Raw genomic sequence first — 18,133 nt, 5'->3', positions numbered from 1 at the left:
GCACTGCTCTCCCCCAATCCAGACTTTGTCCCCATAGAGAAGAAATCAAGTTGGGCAGGTCTGACTAATAAAATGCATATAAAATGCATGATTGAGGATCCATGTCTCCCCTTGTGCCAGAGGAAAGCCTTTCTCATTGGGATTTAAAGCCATAGTCCTTTTGTTTGATATCCTTCTGGCATCATGTATCCTATACTCTTAGTTTCCCAGTGCCCCAGATTCAGAAGAAGAGATTGATTGTGTATTCTACACAACATATTCAATAGCCTGGTGGGAAAGGCTTTTCTTCAAGGAAGGAGATGTGGTAGTGTCCTTCTCAAGGTTGACCAGTAGGATGCAGGGCAAAACATGGGCACCACCATCATCAGCTAAGTTCAAGAATAAATGGAGGGGAGAGGATGCTACATGTGATACTGAATTTATTGTTGCTATCCATCTGATTTAGGCATCCTGATTCAAGCAGGAGCCTCCCTTCTGGGCACTCTAGATCTAAGGATGAGAGGGGGACCTAGTGTGCAACATCTAGGCACCTAGATCTTCCTTAGAATTGCTTATGGACTGTAAAACAATGGTTCTCAACCATTTTTGTACCAAGACCCATTTATAAAAATTGATAACCAGTCCTGACCCAGTACCCCTCATTCCCAATCCACTGTCCCCTGCCCTCAGGCCAGCCTCCCAGGGTGTGGGGATTGGGGGGTTGTGTGGGGCAGGGGCATGCCTACAAGGGAAAAGCAAGTTTCCAATGTTTTTCTCCTTTAAAGGAGAATCCATTTCTAAAGTTTTTTTGTGACACTTTCATATATTCTTGTGACCCACTTTTGGCTCCTGATCCATGGGTTGAGAAACACTGCTGCAGAGGGCTTGTACAAGCCTAATTGTGTCAGTATGGGTAACTATTTTGGGGCAAGACTCCAATTTTAATAATTGCAACCCCTATATGGGGTTGCCTACAAGAACAATTTGCAACTGGCCTTTAGTTTTAAATAAGGTATCTTGACATTATCACACATTATCCCTATATAAATTCTCATATTTTAATTATATTGAAAAATGAAAATTTTCAAGCTAAATTTTACCAAACAAGATATTTAGATATATTCAAGAGAGCACCAATAATGTATTACCATTATTTATTAAGTATAGTGGGACAATGAATGGAGCATCAGAGAGTAATGTATTGAATAAAACAGCCACTTTGTGTACAAGAGTACAAGTGGAGCCTAATACATTGTATTAGGAGAAGACATAAATATCTTTGATGGTTTATATGGACAGTTAAAAGAGTTGTCTCCTGCCATTAAAGGACAATAAAAAATCATTTTAGCTTACAAATAATTAATTAGTGGGAATATATTTTATTTTTGTAGTGACTTAAGGCAAACAAAGATGTTATGCGTTCTTTCTTAAACCAGAGGGAAAAATGAGCTACTTTAGAAAGTGAGATAAAGTCTCACTTATTCTAGTGTAGTTTGACATTCTATGCAATTAATGATGAATCACTAGAGAACCTATGATGTGTGCATTATAGAAGCATCGTCAATATTACTTATTTTGAGATAATGTTACAATTTTGTTAGAAATAATCAGTCAAAGAAAAGAATAGCACACTGATTGATTGAGCCATACAGACAACTACCAAACTGTTCTACTTTTTGAATGCTCTTTTGGTAATTCTAGCACTTTCCTTGTCCTAGCACACTGAAGGTCCACTATTAGATTTCATTCAATGTGCCAAATCCAGGAAACAGATAAGCTGTATGGCTTCTTTTTTGATATACTGGTGGCTCAATTGCAGGCCCAATTACATCTGTATAAAATGTTTTGTGCAACTTGAAATGACTCATCCCTTAATCTGATTTTAACATATATTTAATAAATAAAAGTAATTTTTAAAACAACATTTACAATTTAAAATAGTGTTTAAAATATATTGCCTTTTTTTGCATTTATTCCTCTTTGCCCTGAAATTTTTTTACCAAAACTGACATAAACGTCTCACATTATAAAAAAAGCTCACTGATCTGAATCTTAGTTTCATTATTTTTATGCCAATGCAAACAATGGTAGATATTTCATAGGACAGACATTTGAAATTAGAGTACATAATAATGATGTGACCATATTTTTACTTGTAAAGCAGTAAGACTAATGGATCAGTAGCACAGGAAGAGCACTTGATTCAAAGACTACCAGGTTCTGTACTCACTCATCAACTAACAGTATATACTAGAGCTTTTCTAATTTTTTTTTAGCAGAATAATTTTCCTTCAAAAAGTCTGATATCGTAAAACAAAAATGCTTAACAAAATCATGATGTTTCTTAAATACTTCAAAGGAAATCACTGAAAAAACCAAAATACAAGTCACCAGAATCATACAGAATATTGTAGTTGAGATCTTACAAGTGCATTGTATAATGCCATTGATAGTTCTAAATGTCTAATAGAAATAATTTGTCTGATTATATTCTAGGGTTATATTTGACTTATTAGGAGACATATCACACAGGTGGATCATAATCATGCTATGGCTCAAGATTTTTCCCTGCTTTTCATCTTCATCTAGAGTTCCAACTTAAAGAGGAAATTTTGGTTATTACCCCCTACATGCAAGATCAATGATCACACAGCATAGTACTATTTCAATTCTTTTACTCTGGTCTTTAAGGTCATCCAGTTCTTCCCATATAATATTTAGTTCCTCTGTTCCTTTTCTGCTTCAACATTGTTTAGTCATTTTCTGTCATCAGCAGATTCCATTACCATACTTCTAATGACCTTATATAAGTGCAAAATAGTAAATAAGATCAGTCTCCAAACCAGGGGATTCCTTTTAACACAATCAGTTTCTTTTAGCACAAACTGTTACTTCCCCTGTTGCCAGTTCTTTATCTCCTTTGTAATTCTTGTACTAATCTTCATCTTCGCTGGAGGAACTCATGACAGCATAGTTCAAATCTCGAAGACAGGTAGATCAAATGCACTCCATTTAATTTGTTTAGAAAAGTAATTAAAATAGCAACAACATATTTTGATTTTTTCCCCTCAATTCAGAACTAAATGAAGTTGTAAGTGTGTAGTTCTTACTGGAACACTGATCAATATATATACTACTCACACAAAGCCTTTCTTAAAATGTTAGCCAGAGTAGGCCTGATCAGTGAACCTGATCAATGCACAAGTATCTTACATAAGCAAGACTTGGCATGTAGGCCTCCTGTCTAGAGATGGAAGGGGAAGGTGGTTGTACAAGATATAGAATTGTCTAGTACCAAGATAATAAGACTGGAACAGGAACATCCAGATCAGGATGTAGAACAACCCCATGGTACAGGAGAGTTCAAGATATTCAAGGTATTGGTTGAATGTAATACATAATTGGTCTTGATTAAGATATAAAAGGAGAATTATAAATCTATATCTGTTTGCTTCTATAAAGCACACACCATAGGTTTTCTAGTGATTCATCAGTAATTTTACAGATTGCCAGACTACACTAAAAGGTGATATTTTATCTCACTTATTGAAGTATCTATTCCCCCACTCTGTTTTAAGAAAAAAAACACACAACAACTTTGTTTGCCTTAAGTCACTGCAAAAATAAAATATCCAGGTAATTAAGTTTTTGTAAACTAAAATGACTTTATTTTCCTTTTATATCTATCTATCTATCTATCTATCTATCTATCTATCTATCTATTTTAAAGGACTATATATGTATGTATTTATGTATTAGTGGTGTTTCATTTTAATCACAGAAAAGTGTGGATTTTGAGCTACTTTATTAACACAAAAATCAGATTTTTTTTTTTAATCAAAGAAAACCAGGTTCTCTGCTGGTCACAGTCCTATAATGATTGAAAATTTGTGATCTTGGCATAACATCTGTGGGTTTGTGTAAATTTAAGGGGGAAATGTTTTTTTCTAAGCACTCATACTCATTTCCAATGTAACCCAACTTGTTTCACTAATCCAATCTATTCCATGCTTTCCTACCATCAGAATATTTCTAATACTTTTGGCCATGTGTAGATGAAAAGAGGGGCGTGTGTGTATGATACTTTAAAGTGTGCTAAATGGTTTTGCACTGCTTTAATGATGTTGATGTTTGCACGCCTCAGTGGTGCATTGGGCATTAATTCCAGCTTCTATAGGACATTTGTAGTGTAACGTACCTTAAGTGACTTGGGGTGCAGCAAGCTAAAACTAAAAGTTTGCTGCCTCTCAGCCATGGAGCAAAGCACTGGGCTCCGTGCAGCTCAGGCAGCCTGGTAAGGCAGGCTTCTGCCACCTAAGAAAAGTGGTGAGCCTGCTTCCCTGCCACCCCACTGGAGCCTGCCTGTCTACATGAGCTGCGTGGGGGCCTGGTGCTTCTATTCATGGCTCTGGTGTCCCCCTGGGACCACCCAAGCCGGATGCCTGTGAGCAGGTGCCACCTGGGGGGGGTCACTGCTGCCATAGGGGGAAGCACCAACCACCTCCCCTACTGCAGCCCAGGGACTGCTCTGCCCGCCAGCAGCTTGCCCTCCCCCTCCCCGCTCCTGGCGAGGCAGGTAAGTGCAGGGTGAATAACACAGGGGTTTTAAGGGCCCTAAATTTAAGCGGCAAATTTAAAAACCCACTGCTTCGATTTAGGGCTCCCATTTCACCTACACCAGGGACAGGCAATTATTTCAGGTGGAGGGCTGCTTACTGAGTTTTGGCCATTGAGGGCCACAATACAGGCAGCCAGAACAGATATATTTTAATTTCCTAATTTTTTATGGGCCCCTCAGGCCAGATAGAATAGCCTGGTGGGCCACATCTGGCCTGCAGGCTGCATTTTGCCCACTCCTGGTCTACACACACCCTTTGATTTCTATCTTTCAGTAATCCAAAGACTTTTATGGAGTTTTCTGAATGTGGCCTCTGAAGTTAAGATCTTCTGTTGAATTGAGAAGCCAGTTGCAAAACATAAAAAAAAAAAAAAAGCCTGGGACACTTTGATAAAATGTATTATTGAGCTGTGATCAAAACCTTCACAATGAGGCTAAAATCCAGGAAAAGTACTGAATAGTAAAGGCATGGAAATATCTGGCTGCTTAGTTTATCTTCCCCTGTCTTATTCTATTTGATGACCCCAGTATTCAAATGGATGAGTGTATACTCACCAAAGCCAGAAGTATGAGTCTACTGGCACAGTCTCCTGAGAAGCGTCTGTCTCTATTTCAGCACGTTCCAGATACTAATTCACCTGATTCATCAGAACCATGATAATCTCAGAAGTGCCTTCAATACGATGGTATTGAGATCTTATGGAACCAAAACAAGAATACAACCTCTGAATGTGAGAAGTGGAGAAATTTCTTTAAAATTGTTTTGTACTAAAAGATATCCTGTCCCTAGGACCTAAGACAAAAGCTGTGTTTCAAACCAGTATTTTTTGTCTATCAAAACGTCTGTCTCTGAAAAATATTGGCCAGATGCTCTTGTTTTTAATAATGCTTATTTCTATTAAACTCTTGAAAGTTATTTCTGAGTCAAAGACAGTGTAGCACTGAGTCTGGAAAGAAATTAAACAGTTGCGGACATGCTACTGTCTTGGTACTTAAATGCTGTGCAGATTCTGAAAGACATCTTCTGAAACAGATGCACATAGGCTGCTCTGCTAAACCCCTATAGCTCACTGTTTTGTTGAAGGTTGCCTATGTAGAATGAAGAAACCTGAAGTGAAAAATATATGGGAAAGTTTGGAAGCTGGGGTCATGGTTGCAACTCCTCTCTCTTAAAATCTTTGAAATGTATGGCCATAAAATGGGCCCTTTGATCAAAACAACAACATCAAAAACAACAACATGCAAAAATCCATCTCATGAAGTTGTCAGATACAACCTAGATACTGTCAAATATCTGAAAAACAATTCTATAGTACCATTATGAGTTAAGAAGTACCCATCAACCTATTTTTCAGTGCCAACTCTTCTATACTTTGGAAATGATAACAGTATCATTCATTGCTCCTTCACAGATAATGACATAATAAATATAGCCACTTATGCTAAATCCTTAGACAATAGTGTGTGCCAAAACTCTGAATTAGCTGAGCTAACATCCTGTAAACTTCAGGAAGAGGATGCATTTCTCAATGCATAAATATGGCTATTTGTCACTGTGATTGGAAGGAATATGCTTATATGCTTTATTTCATTATGTCCACATATTCAGCAATACTTTCTACTTAAATTGATAGCAAAGATGCCTGCTTCTCTGTACAGTTGAAAGCTGAAATTTACCTTGATGTATGTTTTAGTTTGTTTCTTAAGATTTTCTAACCTTTTGATCAAACCCGTACATTACCTGTTCCTTTGAGTTTCAAAATTGGCTAAAGGAATTAAATGACTAGGCATTCTATAACAAATAATAAAAGATAGCGATTATTGTTTATCTCACCTTTTATCTCAAGGAATCACAAACCACTTTTATAGAGTTAAATACATACTGGACATGTCTAAACATGCTATTAAGAAACTTTAAGCTTATTATGCAATACAATATTGTGCATTAAGTCTTTTTCTTTCCTGAGCAGTCTCCATGTGCATCCTTCTGGGAGCAGATTTGCTCCCAACAGGAACAGCTCAGTTCAGGGCTGCTCTCACCCTCCTCTGCCCCACTGCAGCAGCCAAGGAGATCTCCAGGCTTCCCTGGGTGCTAGGCCAGGGGCAGGCAAGGGGCACTGGGGCTAGCCCCAGAGCGGGCCAGGAAAGCTCTGCTGTCTGTAGCATAAGCTGTCTTCTGGCCCCATGCACATTAGGACAGGACCTGATGTGCATGGCACTGAGATATAGTTGCTGCTGTACCTGGCAGAACTCTCCTGGCTCTGAGCACAGTGGGATACAGAGCTGCTGCTGAGCCCCTGCCGGGCAGTGCTTCCTTGCCCAGCAGGGAGTTTGCCCAGACCTGTTCTAGGTGTGGGGTAGTTGTTGGTGAGTCTCCTTTGTGTGGGGATCCTGCCCAGGAACTGTCCCACATGTGAGGCAGCTACCAGTGATCCCCATGCCCCGTACTTGGCTTACTTGCAGGACAGTTCCCAGCCAGCCCCCTGATGAGTGGAGGGAGTCCAGTATTCACCAGCAGCTGGTCTGCTTGGCTTCCCAGCCCTGCACACTTCCTGGAGCAGCTCTGCACAGCATGGTGCTGGGAACTCCAGAGAGTGAATTGGGGTTGGAGTTACCAGCTCTGTGCTGTGCAGAGCTGATCTGGAGAGTGAGTGAGTTGTTCTCCAGAGCTCCCACCTCCACGCTGAGAACTGGGAGCCAGGATGGGGGGCAGAGAGCTCTCCAGCCTTGGTGTTGATTGGCTCTCAGCTCCTGGGGCATCTGAGCAGTGCCAGGACTGAGGACAGAGAGCATCACATCCCCTGTGGTCCTACTGCTTAGACTGACCAGGAGCAAATTTGTTCCTGGTCAACATTTAAAAGTGCAGGGCTGCACAGTAACTACTGCACAGTTAATATTGGACCTGTATTTACAGGTACTTGCTAACTGCACAGTAGCTTAATTTACTTCACAGTATATCCCCCTATACATGTAGTCTGTGGTTAGTCTACTGCTCAGTAAAGCGTCTCATAGAAATGTACCCACTGAGTTCCATTTTGAGTTTATATTGTATAGCTCACTGAAGTGTGGCTACCTGAGATGTGAAATTAAATAACTAAGTTCTATATGACTACCAAATCTTTAATTCAGGTTATGACTGGCCTTGTGTGTGGCATGATTTGTTCAAAGGTAATAGGCAATAATGTGGTAACAAGCTAGAAAGCTAGTAGTGGATTCATTTAGTATATTTTAATGTCAGGTAGGGTGCACATGGACATAACTTTTGAAATGTTTCCAAATGTAACAGGTTTGCAAATATTTAGAAAACAGAGCACTTCAGCCACTGGAGACACATACAGCCACTACCATGGTCCCCAGCTGTAACACTTCAGATTTTCCATGGCTATTTGCAGCAGCATGCTGCCCAGCCAGGAAAGCGTAACAGGAATCTGCGGAGACCTATGCTGCTTTCTCCCCCTTTTGGGAAGAGAGAGAACAGGGAATGTCAATGCCATTTTAGACCCGCCGTCTTCTGGGCCTGTAGCCTCTCCCACCAAAACTGGGAGATCAGGGACCCCATGTCTCCTGCCAGAACCAAGAGATCAGAAGCAAAAAGGTAGATGGGGATTGGGGTTTGAAAAGCTGGAATCTAGATTCCAGGAGCAAGGGAAACAGGGAGGAGGACATTTCCAATTTTGTGGGGAGTATGTGGGAAGGTATGGGAGTCACCAGCTCTGGCAGGGGATGGGGAAGGGAAGCACCCCAAGAGAGTGGGGACAGAGCGTTTGAACATTGGGGCAGGGAGTGAGGGAGAATAGGGGAAGGTAGAGTGGAATACTCTTCGATGCTGGAGGACCCAGGAGTTCCTGATATGCTCCAAGCCTTATACAAATATGTGGCAGGCTGGCCGGTGGGCTCACTGGCAGCCTGGACTATTAGCTTTAGCCCAAAGGGCTCAGGTTCAATTGGTGGAGACAGTTTTTCCTTCTGCACCAATCAGGGGAGGGCAGAGGATAGGCAGCCCCATCCTGACCCAGGGATGAGGTGAGAGAGGACCTGAAAGGGAACTAACCCCCCAGGCTTCCTTATTGGTCCATTCCCAATCTGGGGCAGAGCCTCCAAAGGGAATAAAAGCCTACGTGCTGAGCTTCAACAAGGGATAATGAGAATGAGGGCTACAGTAGAGCTGACCAGCAAGGGTGGAGAAGTTGCTCCAGTAGCATCCTGAAGACACCTCCAGCAATAGGGAAGCATCCGCCATGGGAAAGGCATGGCAACAGTGCATGGGTCAATTCACAGAGGGTCTGGAGGGTGGACAGGACCTCAGCTGCTGCACGAGACAGTGCGGGTCCCCAACCCTGCACAAGGCAGGAACCGCCACTGCCGATGCCTCAACATAAATTATGGCACATTAAGTTTAGTACCTATAAAAACAGCTACTAACGTACTACACCTTAATCAACACCACTGCATATTAGTATAGATGAATGCTTTTTGTGTGACATTTAATGCTCATTGGACTAAATCTACTGTGCCTTAAGCACAATTGTTGCCAACTTCACTAATGCACAGTAGAATTAGTCCAATGAGCACTAAGCACCTCATGTAGATGCACCCAGAATGTAAGGGAAGGTGATTTCCTTACATTCTGTAGGCCTAACAGTTTGTCCATATAACTGAAAACTGAATCAACTTGAAGTGTGGTGGACAATGCAGTAAGGATTGTAATTCATCCCCTCAGATATTCTGCTTGTTGACCACAAAATATTCAATAACTAGACTTATCTTTTTATACACCTGACTCCTACAAAGTTAAATTTACTGCAATGAAGAAACAGAAAGATCCTCTGGGAAAATAAAGTAAACCTCTTGTAATGTCTGCAAAAAAAAAAAAAAAAAAAAAAAAAAAAAAAAAATCTCTCACCCAGCCATTAAATCTCTCAGAAAATGTGGACTTTTTCATGGATCACTATGGCACAATGTATATTTTGTGCTCAACTATTATGATTATAAGAAACAGAGAGGTATGTGAATAGATTTTTTTGGCCCTGTACAAAGTATTCAAGTAGAAGAGTATGTTTAACAGACCATATTGACTGAGATCTAATGAAATGGGAAGAACCATCTCGCTTGCAGTATGGTTTCATGTTCTGGAAGTGGCTTTCTTTTGGAGTTGAATGAAATGTGCCATATGTAAATAAGCACTATAGGTAGTAAAGTTTGTGAAATATTGTTGATCCAGTCAAACAAGGGGAAAAAAAGGCTCTGTATAAATGCAAGAACATTTTCATTATTCAGAAGCACGCAGAGCTAACATTGTTCTTTCAGGTTTATTGTGCTTCTCACCATGACTTCCTATTTGTTATAACACACTTCAGTTCCCACTGCAGGTTAAGCTTTGTTTAGCTCACATTTTTAAAAGAAGTAAGAAGAATCCATTAAACTCTTTTGAATAGTGAGCCATCTCATTACAGACTGATCTTCTTAATTCATATTTCTCCCATCTGTTTATTATGCATTTTTCTTTTCAAGGCCCACATTTTAAAGGACCATACTTGAAACTAATAAATTGTGAAGGTCGAATCTCTATAGATCAACTCCAATATTAAAAGAAAATAAAAACTGTTTTATCCTAAACTTTCTTATATCTTTGAAAGATTAAATTGCAATTCACTTTTATATTGCAGGCTGGAAGCAAATGGCAATTTTCCTTTTGTTCAATGATGCATTTGGGGCTAAAAAATCTCCTCAACCCACACTCGAGAATTCTACCAGTGAATGTAAATGATCAATCCTCATTTGTTATTACTTATTCATAAGGCACCAAAAGTATAGTAGGTGCTAACAATTTGATATAATAAGATAAAGTAAAATATGTACAAGTGCAAAAGTACAAGTACAAAAAGTACAACACAAGGATTCATGGAGATATGGTTTGCCAGTTTTAAGGACATTGTGCAGCTTCTGTTCCTTATGTTTACAGGAAGAAGCTTATAATCAATTGGGCACTAGAAGTTACATTAAGTATCCACTGTATCACTGATTTTTATAGAATATTATAAATCATAAAACTCAGGAATGATACAAGTGACTGGACATGAACATGCAATGTGAAATGACACCAAAATAGCACTTTGCACCTCTGGACTGAATTCATAAGCTACTCAGATATTGCCTTTGTGCTGGGTCTGGGACTACCTTCAGGAGAATAGGCCTTAACCACTTGCTTTTGCTATGTGTGCAGGCCTGACTGCAATGCCACCCCCCCCCCCCCCCCGTTTCTACTCTCAGAGTTTCTGTTTCAAGACAGCCTGAGAGACAACAGGCCCACTTCAAGCTTTCTCCATTGGACTTTGGGAACCCTTGAGCAGGAGTAATTAGTGAATTTGAAAACTCCAGCGGTAGTCCTTGGCTCAGGAAGAAGTCAGCGTACATAAGGCCAAAGAGATAACACATCATGGAACACGGAAGTAATAGTCCCTCTCTGAATAGCTATGGGTCAGTCAAATTTGCTGTATATCAGTCAGTTTCAGGTCATCAAATTTCAGGAAAGCACTGAGAAGTTTGTGGGAAGTTCAGAGGCAGGAAACTAAAAAGCATGTAGGAGTTTTAAGGTCCTTGTGATGGGCCAGCCTTGAGAGCAGCCATGATGCCCCCTGTTGGCCAAACTACTCTTGCCTCACTCCAGCTCCTCTGGGTACCCTCCCTTTTTCTGCCTTGCTTTTAATGCCTTAATGGAAGTTACAGTACTCAAGATAGGTGCCTTAAGGTCTTAGAGTGAGCTTCAGTTTACCTCAACTTGCTGCTTAACCAGACTTCAAGTACTACTCATACTACTGGGACCAGTCTTGCCCCTCAGGCACTAACTTGGGACCCTTCTGTGGGCACCTAATGGATAGTATTCATGGCCTCAATCTATTCTCATGCCTCATGGTTGCCACTCAGATTCTTTTCACGGACTTCCTAGGCCCTGCCTCTCTTTTTTACACTGGGAGATATAGCCCTGTACTCTCTCACACTTCAGGGTCTTGGCCCTGTCTCTACTTCCCCAATCCTCTAGGCCCCTGACCCCATGAGGACTTCAAGCTCACAAGGTCCCTGACCTCAGCAAGGTTGCCAGTCTCATACATGAGCCCTCTGGTCCTGTCTTAATCTCTGTTCCAGCTCTCTGGGTCTCCAACCTCAGACAAGGTTGCCATCTCTCCCTTGATTGCTGTATTCTAGCCCCTTGGGTCCCTGACCTGACACACCTGTGGCTTCCAAACCATCCCCAATCCAAGTCTGGTCAAAAACAGAAACATAAGCAAACTGCTTCCAACTTAAATTCACACAGCTCTGGTTCACTCCCCTCTTAGCTGTCTTCTTCTAACTCAGTAAGGTAGTATAGGTGGGTCTATTTCCTGTGGCCTTACTCCACAAGGGTTCATTCATCTCCCTGCAGAATGCAGAGTCAGATGCCCTGCTCTAACTCAGGCAAGGGGTTTATATTCCTCTGAATGCTGCCCCTTTCAATCATGTGGCTTTTCAACTCCACATAGAAGGATTTTCCTGATGATTAGTCTGTCCTCCTCTGCTACAGTCAACCCAGCCACTCTGCAGTCTGGCTGCCTGGAGTTCTTACAGTGCAGCTAGATCTAGGATAGTCAGTGGTAGCTCCTATGCCAGTTTCCTCTGGGCTGCTTACTTTCGAGCAACTTTAATTCAAATGTTTTAACATCACCAAAACTACTCAATGTTCTGTACTTGGGAAGGAAGGAAGGAAGTCCTTAGAGACTTGATACAGTATAATCACATAAATCAGGCATACTTGGGACTGAGTATCTGCTGGGAATTTGAAAAATTCTGGATTTTTTAAACCAGAGTGATGGCAGGTCACAGAGCAGGGGGGAGGAAGGGGTAGCAGCAGCTGCGTATGGAACAGTGGAGCGTGGTGGTGGAAGGTGGCGGTACCGCCCTGTACAAGCTTCCCCCTCCACTGCTACAGGACCAGCTGCTGCTACTCCCCAGTGTGCCAGATTTTCAAGAATTCTGGATTTTTGATATCCAGATTTATGAGGTTATACTGTATAAAATTTAGTTGGATACAGAAGTTAAGCATGGAAGATGGAAGTACAAGCAGTGCCAATTTGGAAAGTTATAGCAACTGAAGGCAAGGTTCATAATTATAAAGGTTTGACAGCATTAGTTATTGGCATCACTACAAGCTCCCAAAATAAAAAGTATATCTTGAGATACTGAAGGAAGCATTAAATTATTTGCACACCATCCAAAATTTTTGCAATCATAAAATAATAAAATGACTAGATGGCTATGCACAGCATATAAAATATCCCTGGAAAGATCTTCTAATATATGTAATTGATGGTGAACACTGTATTCACTAAACCTTCCTTCTGCTAGATTATTCACATATTATATGTGAATAATCTAAGGATCACTGATTTAGCTATCAGAACAGTCAGTTGCATATATAACATTGACATAGAAGAAGGATCTTTACTACTCACAACAATGAAAAGCAATGATATGTTCTTAGTAGCATGTACATCTTTATTTTCCTCATCTGACCCCAGCAGTCTTTCCTTTCCTGCCTTAGAGCAGAGGGGCTGGACCTCTCATGAAGTCCCTTCCAGCCCCTAACTTCTATGAATCTATGATTCTATAAGTCTGTTGAACCGAGCCAAAAACTTTCTGTTGTTCATCTCTACATCAAAATCACTTCCAATTCCAAATAAGCATAGCTTCAGTGTGTATGTCCCCTGTAGTAGTTAATTAGTAACAGGATGATACTGTTGCTTCTATGATTGTTATTGTGGCACTTTTTTCAGTAGATAGTAGCTAAATATAATCAGTGACTATATTTTAGCCGTTATAGTATGATATATTCATCATACATTTCAGGTGGGATTCTTAAAAAAACTCTCCATTTAAGCTCACCTCTTAGGTCATTAAAATCAACAAAATGTTTACTGTTAACTTCACTGGGGAGCAGAGGTAGCTGTAAATTTAACAGAATATTTTTCTCTCCCCACTCACAATTCATCATACTAAGTATAACCAACATGAACTTCAGTTTTAAGTGTTGTTCCACACAGACACCTTCACCATTATTTACCAAAATATGCATCTTCATAGAGGTTGATGTCCTACACTGATTTTAAGTTACAAACTAAAGCAACAAGATAATAAAGTTAAAAATACTGTATAAGATTCTAGTACCGGTCAATGTGATATCTAGAGCATGGACACAATTAACATTTAGAATGGTTTGAATGGGGATTAAGCTGGAAGTAGCTAGACATGCAACCCTGTTCAAATGGTTTAAGTCTGCTTGGAGTGGTTCAAAAGCAGACCTAGACAATCCGGTGCTATTTTGAACCAGTTCACTGTGAAACAGTACAGTATTGGCATGGTTACCAAAAGTTTGGTGATACTGATTTGTTCAGGTGTCAAGGAATCTTATACTGCTTTGTTCATAACTCCCCACACAACCCCACCAATACTGCTATAACAAACTGCGCTAGACAAAGGTCTCCTGCCTCAAGGTTTCTTTTTTTTAGTTTTTCCTTTTGTTGCCACTTTTTATAAGTGAGCTTCCTTGCACTGTTAGGACAACAAAGGCTATCTTTCTAACAACCATCAATGTCTTCACTCCTGACCTCAGACCCTAATCATAGCCCCAGGTCCCTGGGAACCTAAAAGCAGGAATCCAAGCACTGCCCCCAGTACCTGTACTCCCAAGTCCAGCAACCACATATCAAGCGTTGATCATTTGCAGGGTATTTATAACAAGGTGCCCTGAACCCCTTAAGTGAAGGCAGCTAGTTAGACTGAAGAGCTTCAGCTGTGGGAAGGTTAATGAGGGTGTGGCTCATTAGGAAACAAAAACTCCAGCAAGCAAAACCAGTGGGGGAGGTAGAGGAGAAGTATCAGAGGCAGGAGGTTTCTGGGCTATGAGGAGGACAATTCTGAAAAAGGAAGTCTGAGGCCAAAGCAGACCCATGCCAGGGTCCAAAACAATAAGATTCTTCTTGGCTTGTTTTGTGTGATGAAAGACTATATGCCTGGGACAGGCTGGGAGATACCCCAGACATTAAAGTCCATCAGGTTTAAAGGCTGAATAATGATGAGTCTAGGTGAGAAATGTTTGGGGAAGGGGCCAAAAGTTGGCTGAAGAGGTCCTGAAGCACCCACCTGCTACAGCATTGAAGCTTATTGAGCTCCTGCTTAACAGAAGGGAAAGCAGAAACATGAAAATACACTCAGACACTAATTACTTATCCCCTGTGATCCCCCTAATGTGGGTGCAAACCCTGTTCTCCCGCTTGCCCACTGTGAGGCATGCTGGGCTAAGTATTAATGTCCATTCATTTTTTAAACCAGTTCTCCAGGCATTTATGAATTGGTTCCCAATCAGTAGCATTTGGGAATGGTTCTGTTGTTAGGTAAGCCTACACCCTATTCCATACCAAGTAGGACTTGGCTCACAACTAGTGAACTTGTGGAATGGTTTAGTTGTTATGTGTGTCCACACCCTTAGTGTGCCTGCACATTGTGTTTTTCAATTAATGCTATCTTTTATAACCTACGGATTGTGTAGACATTTCTACAGCTGGCTAACAAAAGTTCTTAAACTTCGCTGGTAAATTAGCACATCCATATGCTAATGAATTTACAGTCTAACATAATCTGAATTTGTCTTCTGGAATCCAGATATAGGTTTAATAGTTGCTGGAAAGCAACACAGTCCAAGAGGGTTTTTTTTTTTTTCTCCCTATCTTTAAGTTATATGTTATTTAAATTGGAGCATGGAGACAGCAAGGTCACAAGAAGTTTCTAAAGTGTCATTGAGAACAGTAGGTGCATCTACATGTGGCCATAAAGAACTCTTGGGTACTAAATGACCGCATAGTAACAGCCTGTACTGTGCCATGCCAGCTGCCAGTGTGTTTCTACAGCGAGGTAGCATCACATGTAGACTTGCTAAGTGATGATCACAGTTGTCCCGTATGCTCATCACTAGATTTTATTTTAATTCTTGAATGAATACGTTCCAGTGATTTTTTTACATGACTTGGATCAGTTATAACTGTTATGCCATCAGACAAACACTATTTTTCAGTGGTTAAGCTATTGTATATTCAACATTGTCATCAAACATCAAACATCCTGTAGGTTTAATTTGTACTGTCACTCTAACAGTGAAAGTAGGTACAAGTTATGCCTAATAGTAAAGTCTGGATTGGTTCCAAAATGGTATTCAGACATATTTAGGAAATGATCCATAAAGATGTTTGATGTTCTAAAAAAAATGTGATACTCAGAGATACGTGACAACTCTAACAAATTAGTATTTTCTTGTGACACATGTATGGAAAATAAAATCTGCATGTTTATAGTTAGGTCCATATACCAGAATAATTGCAGGTAGAACAGTAAAAGTCTTCTTCATTTCCTTGTGAGTGTATATCTATATTTCTATAGATATAGATAGACACACACACACACACACACACTATGATAGTGTTTAAATTACATGACCAACTACTATTTCTTCCACAAATACAGGGGCTTTGAGAAGCATTAAAGGTGGGCTGCTAGAAAGTATTGTTTAATATATTCTAACTAAAGTATTCCTAAAGTATACTGTAAGCTAAAATGATCAAATTGAAACCTAGATGAAGATAAACTGGGAAAGGCAAACAATCAGTAGACTAGGAAGGAAAATGAGACCTGAAGAGGTTTAGACTCATTCAAACAAGTTATTTTTTATTATTATTTCTAGTACCTCAATCTTGGTTTGTGTACAGCAAATTCATTACAAGCTAAAAAGAAACAAAACAATACAAACTGTGGAAGGAAGAATTAGGAATTTGAAATTATTTTCAAAATAGTGTCATGGAGCTGGAAGCAACATTACATCTATATGGTATTTATTAGATTGTCCCATCAAAGGGGTAAGTGCAAACTACAAAGAAAGAAACAACGAAATGCACAAATAAAAATGGTGAGTGACTGGTTAGGCCACAGTATTGAAGAAAAAAAAAATATATGTGGGTTTAGTGCATCACAAATTAAATGAGCCAACATTGTAGCACTGTTGCAAAAAGAACTAATAACATACTAGGATGTATAAACTGTAGTGTCGTATGCAAGTCACCGGAAGTGATTCTCTCATTCTGTTCAGTACTGTTGAGGCATCACCTGGAGTGCTGTGTCCAGGTTTGGACATATTAATAGAGATTTGGACAAAATTGGGAGAATTCAGAGAAGAGCAACCAAAATGAGGAGATGACTAGGAAACATGACATGAATGAATAAGTGAGAGTTGGGATTATCAGAAGCCTAGCAGGGCAGCTTCACACCTCGGGAGCAGCACTGGCTTCTGCCATGATAATTGCAATTGTGCAATCAGCCATCACTCTGGCAGTGGCTACTTTTGTGCCCCCTCTCCCCTCAATTATGTTACCGAAGATTATATAGTCTAGAGAAAGGAAGATTCAGGACAGATATATTGGCACTATTTGAATATAAAACAAAAAGCTAGCTTTTTATTGACTTTTAGGTTGGAAACATTTTTTTAAGGCAGAGCAAAGTGGAAGCAAATAGATGCCCATGACTTTTGTTTCACCACAAGTGCCTTTCTGTGTGGCCATGCCAAAATATAGTAATTTCTTTTGCTTTCTCACATAACATATCTATTTGCTATAGGACAGAAGAGCATGGGCAGTTCAAAACCTGCCACTTTTGTAATTGTTTGAAAGTATACAGACTTGAACCTATGAAGTTCACCAGCAGTAGTTACCTCTTCCTGCCTGGTGAGCCATCGCTCATCTAATTTGTCTCTTTACTACCTGTTATTAAAGACAAAATTAAGAGATAGGAATTCCATAGTCCAATTCCTAGAAAGGCTATTCAATGTTAATGATGTGGTTGGGAAATATTAAGCACAAAGTGGATACCTTTCATGCAGTCTACGAAGAATGTCATATATGAAGGAAGGGCAGCACAAGTCATTTAGGTTTGTTGAGGAAAATATCAAAGTTGACCCTTAAGCAATGCCCTAAGAGCCAAACTTTATAATTGATAAATGACACTTAAGTATTGTTTAAAAATCCAAGTAACCCAATAAAATTCTACTACCCTTACATAATTGGCTGAATTGTGCTTAAATACCTGAATTCCATATTTGCCTATATTATTACACTATGTAACTAAAACATGGAAACACAAGGAAAACAAACAAAAGGGAGCTTGACTTTATGGACCAAGTGGGTAGAAAATTCTTTGGCAGGAGAGGTTTTGAGCCCTTTCTTCTAATCTTGTTTATTCATTTTGCATTAATCGAGTCATTGGGAAAACTGTATAAACAGCAGTAGAGGTAGAAATGTGTTCTTCTGTCCTTCACATGTGGTCTGTCTGCCTGAAACTTCCTTCCTATCACATTGAAATAAAAACCCATACTGCACTATTTGAAAGCCTCTGGGTAAATGAATTTACATCATAACCGGATAGTACCTGTATTTACAATTAATTTTCTTCTGGAACCTCTGTCCA

Source organism: Alligator mississippiensis, chromosome 1 (assembly GCF_030867095.1).
Source record: "Alligator mississippiensis isolate rAllMis1 chromosome 1, rAllMis1, whole genome shotgun sequence".
NCBI classification, from domain to species: Eukaryota; Metazoa; Chordata; order Crocodylia; family Alligatoridae; genus Alligator; species Alligator mississippiensis.
This window is presented reverse-complemented; position numbering follows the sequence as displayed.